The sequence below is a fragment of the Balaenoptera musculus genome, chromosome 8 (assembly GCF_009873245.2).
Source record: "Balaenoptera musculus isolate JJ_BM4_2016_0621 chromosome 8, mBalMus1.pri.v3, whole genome shotgun sequence".
Classification (NCBI taxonomy): Eukaryota; Metazoa; Chordata; class Mammalia; order Artiodactyla; family Balaenopteridae; genus Balaenoptera; species Balaenoptera musculus.
The window spans coordinates 109529121-109540853 of record NC_045792.1 but is presented as its reverse complement, the minus strand read 5'-3'; positions in this window follow the sequence as shown (position 1 = coordinate 109540853).

Here is an 11733-nt window from a genome sequence, read left to right as displayed (position 1 = left end):
CCTGGGACATAAAACAAATCTCAACAGATTTAACATAACTGAAACCACACAGAGTTTGTTCTCTGACAACAATAGAATCAGATTAGAAACCAGTAACCGAAAATTAACAAGAAGATCTCCAAATACTCAGAAACACATTTCTAAATAATCCATGGACCAGTGAGGAAGTCTTGAGGGAAACACAAAGATACACTGAACTGAATAGAAATGAAAACTCAACAAATCAAAAATTGAGGGACAAAGCTAAAGCAGTGCTGGGGAAATTTTATATCAGTAAAGGCATATAATAGGAAAGAGGAAAAGTCTCATATCAGGAAACTAAGCTCCCACCTCAAGAACCTAGGAAAAGAAGAGAAAAATGGGCTCAAAGCAGAAGGAAGGAAAAAGCAAAGACAACAGCAGAAACCAGCGAAACTGAAAACAGGAAAATGGGAAAGAAATGAATGAATTTTAACTCATTCAAATGAAAGAAATGAAATGAAAGAACGAAAAATATCAATAAAATTGACAGAACTCTAGAAAGGCTGAAAAGAAAAAAGAGAGAAGACCCAAGTTACCAATATCAGGAATGAAACAGAGGATATCACTACAGAACCGACAGTCATCAAAAGGGTAATGAGCAAATGCTAGGAACAACTCTACACACAGAAACTTAACAACTTAGATGAAATAAACCAATTCCTCAAAAAGCACAGACTACCACAACTCACTCAATATAGATAATTTGTGTAGCCTTATAACTATTAAGGAAATTAGATTCATAATTTTAAACTCCAAAAAGAGAATCCAGGCTCAGATGGTTTCAGTGAAGAATTCTATCAAACTTTTAAAGAAGAATTAACACCAAGTCTGCACAATTTCTTCCAGAAAGGAGAAGAGGAGGGGACACGTCCCAGTTGATTTTATGAAGCTAGTATTACCCAGATACCATAATTATAGAGACAGTACAAAAAAATTAAAAGCCAAAACCAACAACTACAGATTAACATCTTTTGTAAATATAGATACAACAATGTTTTACAAAGTAACAGCACACAGAGTTCATCAGTACATAAAGAGAATTATACATTTTCACCAAGTGGGGTCTATTCCAGGGATGCAGGCTGCTTCAATATTCAAAAATTAATGAAATCAACTATATTAATAGGCCAAAGAGGAAAAATCACATGAGCGTATCAATTAATGCAGAAAAAGCACTTGACAAAGTTCAACATCCATTCATGATAAAAGCTCTCAGAGAAACAGGAATAGAGGGAGCTTCCTCAGCTGGCTGAAGACCATCTACAAAAAACCCTACTGCTAACATTGAACTTCCTGGGGGAGAGATGAGTGCTGGAAACCAGGCAAGGGTGCCCACTCTCACCACTCTTATCCAACAGGCCTGGAAGTTCTAGTCAGTGCAGTAAGGTAAGAAAAGGAAATAGAGAGCATCCAGTTTGGAAGAAATGAAGCTGTCCCTATCTGCAAATGACACAGTTGTCTACACAGAAAATTCCAAATAGTCTATTAAAAAAATCTAAGAATAAGCCAATTCTGCAAGCTTCAAGGATACAAGATAAACATACACCCATGAGCTGTATTTCTATATCTTACCAATGACCATGTGGCCACTGACCACTGTATTAAGAATATAATACTATTTGCGATTGCTCAAATAAATTGAAAAACTTAGATGTAGGTCTAACAAGGCATATATAGGACTTGTGTGCCAAAAACTGCAAAACACTGATGAAAGGAATCAAAGAGGATCTGAACAGATGGAAGTGTCACCGACCTCAGGTTTGGCTGCTTGTCAGCTCAAGAATCCAATACTGAGAGACAAGTATTGGCTAAAAGGAAGGTAGCTTTATTGAGGAAGCCAGCAATCCTGGGGAGAAAGTGGACTCGTGTCCCAAAGAACCAACTCCCCAGCTGCTGATCAGAGGGCAAGAGCTTTTAAAGGGGAGTTTCAGGGTTGTACAGGCGGAGGGAGGGGCTAAATGCAGAAACGGCGGAGTCAGCTCTGACAGTCATTTTGAAACTGGTCTGCAGTGGTCTGATCAGCGTCATCCTGATTGTTTTAAGGACAGTTAATCTTTAACTCCAGGGTCGGTTTGTTCCCATTTCCTTGAGGCCAGTTCTTGGAATTGTGCAAGATGGAGCAGCTTATGTCATGGCTACAGTCTGGTCACCATGCAGTCAGCTTTTTCCACTCAGTGCCAGTTTCTGTATCTGCAAAACAGCTCAGAGCATATGGCTCAGGATATTATCTATAGCCCTGGAGGAGGAACTAAAGGTCCTTGACTTTGTTTAATGGCTAAACTATTATTATTTCATCTTGTTTGACTGTTTTCCTTTGTTTTTTCATTTTCTCACGTCTCTGATTAAATTTATTCTTTGGAACTCAGGGAAGGCCTAGGAAGCTAGTTTTCTATAAACAAGAGGCAGTCGGAGGACAGGGCAGGATCTGTCCCAGGAAGGCCCCACAGGGTCCCACTCGCTTAAGGACATACCATGTTCACGCACTGGAGGACTTGACATAGTAAAAATGTCAATTCTCCTCAAATTAACATACAAGTGCAATACAATTCCTATCAAAATCCCAGCAAGAATTTTTGTAGATATAGACAAGACTATTCTAAAATTCATATGGAAACATGAAGGAACTAGAGTAGGCAAAGCAACTGTGAATAAGAAGAAATTGGGAGACATCAATGTGCATGATTCCAGGACTTCTTATGTAGCTGGATAACCAAAGCTATGTGGTATAGGTAGAGGGCTAGAGATAGATCAGTGGGACAGAAAAGAGACCCCAGAAACAGACCCACACAAATATGCCCAAAGGTGCCAAAGCAATTCAGTGGATGAAGGGTTGTTTTTTCCACAAGTTGCTGGAGGCATTGGACATCCACAGACAAAAAAAAAAAAAGAATGTGGACCTAACACGTTATGCAAAAATTAGCTCAAGATGGATCACACACTTAAAGGTAAAATGCAAAACTCTAAAACTTTTAGGAAAAATGGGAGAAAATCTTCAGGATTTAGGATTAGGCAAAGAGTTCTCAGCCTTGACACTAAAAGCATGATCCATAGAAGGAAATAAAAGGTAAATTTGACTTTATCAAAATCAAAAACTTCTGCTCTGTGAAAGACCCTGTTGTGGGATAAAAAGAGAAGGTACTGACTGGGAGAACATATTTGCAAACCACATATTCACCAAAGGATTAGTATCTAGAATATATAACAAACTCTCAAAACTCAACATTGAAAACCAAACAATCCAATTAGAAAATGGGAAAAAGACATGAAGAGTCGCTTCTCTGAAGAGGACATAGAGAAGGCAAATAAGCACATGAGAAGATGCTCAACATCATTAGCCTGGAGGGAAATGTAAATTAAAACCACAATGAGATATCATGACGTACTTGTCAGGATGGCTAAGAAAACCAGAATACCAGATGTTGGTGAGGATGTGGAGAAAGTGACTCACTCATTCATTGCTGATGGGAATGCAAAATAATACAATCACTCTAATAACTCTAATAATCACTCTTTTAAGAACTGTACTTTTAAGAACTGCTGCGCTGTACAATAGTTGCATGTTTTTAAGAACTCGACAAACTGTTATTATTTTGTCGAGTTCTTAAAAATCTAAACATGCAACTATTGTACAGCGCAGCAATTGCACGAAGGCATTTATTTATCCTGGAGAAATAAGAACTGATGTTTACACCAAAGCCTTTGTACACGTCTTCACAGCAACATCATTTGTAACAGCCAAAACCTGGACACAACCCAGATGTCGTTCAACAGGTGAATAGACGAACAAGCTGTGGTCCACCCACGCCCTGGGATCTCACTCGGCAGTAAAAAGCAGTGAACACAAAACAATCTGAGTGAATCCCCAGAGAATTATGCTGAGTGGAAAAATGTCAGTCCCCAAAGGTTGTATACAATTCCTGAAACAACAAAATTATAGAGCTAGAGAACAGATTTGTGGTTGTCAGGGGTTAACTAGGTGGTGAGAGTGAGAGCAAAGGCAAGAGGCAGGATCCTGGTGGGGCTGGAAATGCTCTGTGTCTCGGCTGTATCAATGCCAACATCCTGGTTGAGATGTCCCACTATTGTTTTGTAAGATGTCACCATTGGGGGAGGCTGGGTAAAGGGTACCTGGAATCTTTCTGGATTATTTCTTAGAGCTTCATGAGAATCTACAATTATCTCAAAATAAAAAGCTTAATTGAAAAAAACCCCATAGCATCAAAATATGTTAAACTGTCTTTTCAGCAAATGGTGCTGAAGTACTTGAACATCCACATGCAAAAAAATGAAAGAAAGAAAAGAAACCCAATCTATACATCACACCTCACACACGAATTAACTCAAAATGGATGAGGATCTAAATGTAGAACCTAAAATTATAAGACTTCCAGAGGAAAACAAGAGAAAATCTTGGTGACACTGGTGTAGGCAAAATTTCTTGGCTATGACACCAAAAGCAAGACCCATAAGAGAAGAAATTGATAAATTGGGTCTCATCACAATTAAAAACTTTTGCTCTTTGAAAGACCCTCTGAAGAGTGAAAAGATCAGTCATAGACTGGGAGAAAATGTTGACAAATCACATGTCTGGTAAAGGACTTGTATTCAGAATACACAAAGGTTTTTCAAGACTCAACAATAAGAAAGCAAACAATTCAATGTAAAAATTGGCAAAAGTGTTGACGGTCACCTCAGCAAAGAAGACACACGGATGAAAGGCAAAGAAGGACATAATACATCCTCAACATCAAAAGCTGCTAGAGAAATTCAAATTAAAGCTACAAGGAGACTCACTATGAATCTGTCAGAATGGAGAGGGTACAGAGTGGCCAGGCTACCACACGGCTGGCAGAATCAGGACGGCACAGCCGTGCTGGAATATGGTCCAGCAGCTTATTGTAAGTTAGACGTACTCTTACCGTAGGGTCCAGTCACCCATGCCTGGGTGGTGGTTGTTAGACACAACAGTATGCATTCATCAGAACTCGCAGAATTCTGCACCAACAAGAGAGAATTTTACTGTGTATAAATTACACCTTAATAAAACATGAAAAATATACAGAGAGTTGATGTCAAAAAGAGCACAGAGGAATTGCGAAGAGGTGGTTGTAGTCTCCCACCCCATGACAGGTGCAAGATGGACGGATAGACAGACATAGAGGCAAGATTTGAATTATGTGATTCATAAGATGTATTTATTCATACATTTCTAACTTTATTCCCTAATACAGATGATATTCACTCATTTTTAGAGTCCAGAAGATAGTCACAAAAATTAATCTATATTAGTCTCCAGGGGAAACTGCAACTCATTCCATAGATAATAAATGTTACTTGTTTATGAAATGTTAGCCATGGTCCAGCAAAAATTTAAGCAAAGCAAAACAGTGTAATTGGCGAGTTAACGGTGTGGTTAGCCCCCAGCCCCTCTCCCCTCCTTCTCTCCTTCCCTTTCCCCTCCTCCCTCTCTCCCATCCTCCCCTGCCCCTCCCCTCCCCCTCCCCTCCCCCCTCCCCTCCCCCACTCCCCTCCCCCTTCCATCAACTGGGCAGAATGGGAAACCCAGGAAGAGACCCACACATGTGGCTACTTGGCTTGTGACGAACACACCATGAACAGCAGTGCTCGGGCCCTTGGACATCGGATGGAAAGACATGAACCTGACCAGGCCACACCACACACAGACAGGATTCCAGCTGGATCACGGTCCTGTATGTGGAATGGGAAACAAGAAAACTTCTGAGAGAAAACATGGGAGCATGTCTTCAGACTGTGAGTTAGATGAAGATTACTTAGAACCTGAAAACATCAACTAAGAAAGAAAAAAAGGGATAATTGTGTTCCATCAAAAATAAGAACTTCATCAAAACACACTTAAAAAAGGTACCCACAGTACGAGCTTCTGACAAAGAACTTGTATCAAGTATATATAAAGTACTCTTGCAAATCAATAAGAAAAGAAAAACAAACCAACTTGGAAAAAATGGGCATTTGAAATGCCACTATTTACTTGTTTATTTTACTGTACACGGACATTGGGTTGTTTCCATTTGTTGACTATTATGGATGGTGGTGCCTTGAAATGTATGATTGTAAATTTCCTAAATTTTTTCTTTTAAGTTTCTTCTACTGCTTTTATGCTTCATATGTTTTTCTCTATTTGGGAATTATAAACAGATTCACCTACATTTTTCTAGTTACCAAAATAATGTTATCTTAAATATTCAAATATTAAATACCCATGATGGAATTAGTTTAGTGAGTCATATCTTATGGGTACAACTATTTATTTTTCATCCAAATAGTTAAATAATTGAACCTTTAAATGATTAATCGATTTTTGAACGTTTGATCTTTCTGCAAACTTTGTGATCTGATAAATTATTAACAGATGCAAGTGTTTACATGTGATTGCTCTATTTTGACATTCACAATGATATCAAACCAAAGACGAAAGGTTTAAATAAGAGACTAAAAAGATTCATTGAAAAAACAAAAAAAGAAATAGGCCAAGTCTCGCTGCGCTGCAGCAGAGGGGCGCCAAGTGTCATAGCACATGTGGGAAGAAGCTCAGCTTGGTGGTCCTGGAACCCACCTTGCTCCCAGCAGAATGCCCCACGCTGGGGTCACTGACAGGGACACTCCCAGAGCAGGATCTGTGGGTCAGCTGGCCGGACACAGCCAGCCGTGACCAGTGACTGCTCCAGGTCAGTCCTGGCCCGGCCATGTGCAGGGCAGAGGGCTCTTCCTGTACCCGCCTACCCCCCAAGACCCCCAGCCCCCACCTGCTCCCGCCCCATGGCTTTCCGAGTGGTCAGTGGGAGTCCTGCTGGCAGGGCGAGGGTGACCAGCTGTTCTGGTCCCCAGGGACTGAAGGGTTTCTTAGGATGTGGGATTTTTAGCTTCGTGGGGGAGAGGGCGCTGGGGTCTGGCCCAGGCTGCCTGCAGCCCAGGAATGTCCACTGGATCCAGTTTCTAGCTGGGACGTCTCCTTCCCCGAGGGGGCCCTTCCGCTCCTTCATTGGGGGTCACTTGTCATCCCACAGGAAAGCCAGGGGCAGGGCTGAGGGGTCGTGGATGGAGAGAGGGGTCCTGGGACAGAGGGATGTGGGACGTGGAAGAGGAGAGGGGCCTGAGCAGGGAGTGAGGTCGCCCAGCGGGGAACGGACTGGGGACGACTTCCCAAGGGACTGTGGCCCGTGGGTGAGGGGGCGGAGGCGCTAAGTGGCTCCCAGTCTGTGCGCTGGAACTCCGCAGCACAGTGGCGTGTGGTCCCGGGCGACTGCCACACCCCTGGCCACGGGGGCCGGGTTTCCAGCCTGGCCCGAGCTCCTGGCCCAGCCCTTGGGGGTCCCAGAATCTGTGCTGCCTCAGCCTCCAGCCCAGGGCTCGGAGTGGGTGTCCAGCCTTGGGAGTGGAGCCTGGTTGTGCCGGGCTTGGGAGGGGCTTGTGTTGCCCTTGGGGCTCCCGAGAGCTCTCCAGGGTCTGTCCAGGGAGGATGTCGGGGGTCCCTCTGCACACCCCAGCTCTGCAGAGCAGATGAGGGGAGAGAGGCGGCCTGGGCTGTGGGCACCACGTCACTGAGGCGTCGTGCTCACTGCCTCCCCTGCCCTCTGTGTGTGCCTGTGTGCATGTGTATTTGCATTCCTGTTCCTGCCTGTTTCGTTGGGGTGTGTGTGACTGCTTTGACAGCTACTGAGACAATGTTTCAGTTCCAGCTACAATGTTTCAGCTCTATTGTTTGTGCACTTGTTTTCAGAAGGAACACCCGCCCATAGCCCCACCATCCACACCAGAGCAGTCACTGCAGTGATTTCCTTCAGCATCTTTCTGGTCTTATCTTTACAGATCTGGGGTAGTGCAGGCAGGAGTGTGATGCGCTGGTGAGCATTTCTCTCCAGATCACTGCCTGGTTGCCTGGGCCCCTGGCGCTCACGTCCCCGGCCCCTCTGGGTGGAGACACCGCTGTCCCTGTCCCCCTCTGGGCCAAGCGTGTTGGGGCCTTGGTCCCTCCACCATTCCCAGGGGCCTGGCCCAGGGAGGTGGGGCGGTGGAGTCCAGGCTCCATCAGTGCTGGAGGCTCGAGGCCCCCCCAGCCGGGCCTGGGGGGCAGTGATTCACAGCAGGTGTGCCCAGGTCACAGGTGGCTATTTGCCTGCACATTGCTCAGAGACTCCAGGTGCGAGTGAGTGGACGCTCCCGGCTGGTGTTTGCCAAGTGGGAGCTCCAGGCAGGGTGGTTCCCCAGCACCTCTGGGTTTCCAGCCCCAGAAGTGGGTGCCAGGCACGTGTGCTCTTACAGGTGGAATCCCGCCAGCCCTGGGAAGGCTCAGCTCCACCAGTATTTCAGGGGCGCTGGCCTGGCCCCGCTGTGGGTCGGCTCCCCTCCAAGCCATGACTTTAATGAATGTTCCTGGAGATGTGTCTGATCTCTTTGTATTTATATGAGCCAGGAAAAGGGACAGGAAGTGGTCCCTTGGAGGGAGGAGGGGCTGGGCCGCCACCAACAGAGGCTCAGAAGAGTGTACTGTGAAAAGCCTGCTTTCAAGATCTGCAAACACAGACACCAGATTATTTACAGGTATTTTCTCAAGGTGAGAGTGGCAACTTTTGCTTCACTTTTTTTCCCATTAAAAAATTGTGTTAAAATACATGTAACAAAAGGTACCGTCTTAACCATGTCTAAGTGTACAGTTCAGAGGCACTGAGCACATTCACATCCTTGTGCAAACTTCACTACCATCCACTCCAGAACTTTCCATCTTCCCAAACGGACACTCGGTTCCCATTAAACACTCACTCCCCTCCCCTCCCCCAGCCCCTGATCCCCACCGTCTGCTTTCTGTCTCTATGGATGTGACTCCCCCAGGGACCTCCTGTGATTGAATCATGCAGGACTTGTCCTGCGTCTGGCTTATTTCACAGAACATCTTGTCCGCAAGATTCATCCTGTGTAGCCTGAGTCAGATTTCCTTCCTTTTTAAGGCTGAATAATATCTCACCGTGTGGATGGACCATGTGTATCCCTTCATCCATCGATGGACACTTGGGTTGCCTCTACCTCTTGGCTGCTGTGAGCACAAGTGTGCAAATATCTCTTCGAAGCCCTGCTTTCAATTCTTTTGGGATACACTTGGAAGTGGTGCTTTAATTTTTATGAGTATGATTTTACACTGTGAAAAATACCTTTTAAATGTGCTGATGGTATTAGACAACCCCCAGCCCCCCGAGTGCTGATGTTCTTTTGTCCCGGGGTCAGAGGCACCCGCTCCACGTCAGGACCCTGGGGGGCCACAGTCAGTGTTGTATGGACGACATCTCACGTTGGCTCCGTCCTCCCCTCTGCCTAGAGGCTGACAGGACAGTCAGGGGTGACTTTTCCTTGTCCTAATGCAGGCAAGTGGGCCGGGCAGCTCCCTGCCTGCGGGTGGCGGTGTTCGGGGGAGGGGCTGGCACAGTGCTCTTAGGGCAGAGGAGGGGATTCTAGTAGTGTCAGCTGCTACCTGACCCCTGGGTGCCCAGGCTGCCTGGGAAGTTATGAGGGACACAGATGCCGTTGCCTCCAGGGAACAACCTCAACGGACAGTCCCCTCCGTCCCCCCAGGGAGGTGGCAGGGTGACCGCTGAGCGGAGGCTGAGGAGGAAGGCGTGGTGGGGAGGGGCTGAGGGCCTTTGTGTTTTCTGGGGCAGGAGGAGGCGGGCGGGGGCTCCCAGGAGCCGAGCTGGGCCCAGGGAGATGAGGGACTCCGGGGCCAGCACTTCCCCGCCCAGGCCTGGGCAGAGAGGGGCTCAGCTGTGGGGGGGGGGGAGCCGCTGTCAGCAGCAAGCGGGGGTCTCACTGCCCTTCATCTACAGCTGTGGATCTGGGGGATCAGGTCAGATCTTGGGAGGAATTCTGTTTGCCCAGTGATGCAGATAAACAAACACGTGCAGGAAGCCTCCAAATCAGTGCAGCCCCGCCATAAAACCAAACTTACTCTCCGCTCCCTTCTCCCGCCGCTCAGAGAGCATCCCCCAGGCCCCCCCGCCCCCGCCGCCGGTCCCAGGAGGGTCTTGGCCCCTCGGCCCAGGGAGGCGGACCCCACCCATGGGCATCTTCCAGGTGGCTCTCTCCCCCTCGTGCCCCAACGCCAAGCAGGAGGGATTAGGACGCCGTCCTCCTTATCAAGGAAGTTCCAGGCTTGGGGCAACGCTGAAGTCACCCTGCCCTTTCTGTCAACAGCACAATTCCTGTAAGCTATCAGAGGTTCCCAGCGCCTCCCTGCCAAGGTGGTGCCCACTTCCTCTTCGCAGGTTAGAGGGGTTCCATCTGTCTTTGTCCTGAACTCATTCTCTGTCACACGGAATACGTGGTAAACTTTCCCCAAACTGCTGGTTTCCGCATCTATGACATCAGGCCGCACCCTCGGCCTCACGGTGTCCCCTGCATCAGGAGTGACTGTGGGTCACGGATGCTAAGCCAACATTGGTGAGAAACTGTGCTGTGATTTTAGGTGCAGCGAAGAGAGGAGGGTGCTGCCTGTTTGATTGTCATGGTGCAGTTAGGCTGATGATGCACCGAGCTTCCAGGTGTGTTAAAATGTGCAGAAAGTCGAAGGGGTGACCCAGCGCGGCACCATCACCCCGTTTCAGGAAGAGAAAGCGGGAGCTTCATGAGGTCCCTCGACTTGCCTGAAGTCTCCTGGAGGTGACCGCTGCGAGGGCGGCAGGGGCTCTTCCGGGGGACCAGACGCAGCTCAGAGGGTGCTTCCCTGATGCATCAGTTGGTTTTGTCCCTGGGGCAACAGTCCTCTGAGCAGTGCTCCTACGATCACCATTTTCCAGATGAGATGCCCGAGGCACAGAGAGGGTGATGTGCTGGCCCAGGGCCACACAGCTGATGGGTTTCAGGGCCAGGATACCACCTCCTCCCAGTGTCTGGAGCCCCAGGCCCTGAGTTTGAATTCCAGTTGGTCCCTCTGAGGTCAGGTGCCTCCCATCTGTGTCATCCAAAAAGCAGGGATAACCACAGTTCCTACCCCTCAGGAGTTTTTGGTTTTCTATGGACTGAATTATACAGTGAAGCCTCCAAGAAGTGTGCCCGGCCCACCAGGGCTGCCACTAGGCTGGCGTGCGAGACGGGGCTGACAAAGTGTCCGCTGGAGACAGCCGTCCACTCCGCAGTCTCGGCAGAAAACAGGAGCCACAGCTGACTGTCTGCTTTAAGACGTGTGGCTGGTCCAGGCCTGGCTCTTCTCCCAGGGCAGGGGGTTGGAGGGACCTGGCGTTTGGGGTGCAGGTGTTGATCTCCTGGTTGGAAATGTGTCCCAGGTGGAAGGGTGGAAGTCAAGTCTCCCCCGCACCGCAGCCCCTCGAGGGCACCGGGCTATAGGGGAGGGAGGGCTGGGTCCGGCTGCCTGGCCACTCCAGCCGGACGGTCTGCGCATCCAGTCAGATCCCGCTGTGCTCACGTCCTCGCCCTGGAGGGGAGGAGGCCAACCCCGCAGAGTCCCACATGGGAAGGGCTGTGAAGCTGCCCCCTTTTCCTGCCCCAAAGCTGTACCTGTCCCCCAGGACAGAGCCTCTGCCCTGCAGCGTGCGTGGGCTGAGGGAGGTGGGATCGTCAGGCCCGAAGAAGGCTGCGGGGATGGCTCAGCCCCCAGGTCCTGCAGCTACAGCAGAGTGACCCCAACGGCCCTGCAGGTCACCTGCGTTGGGACCTCGGCCATGCCCA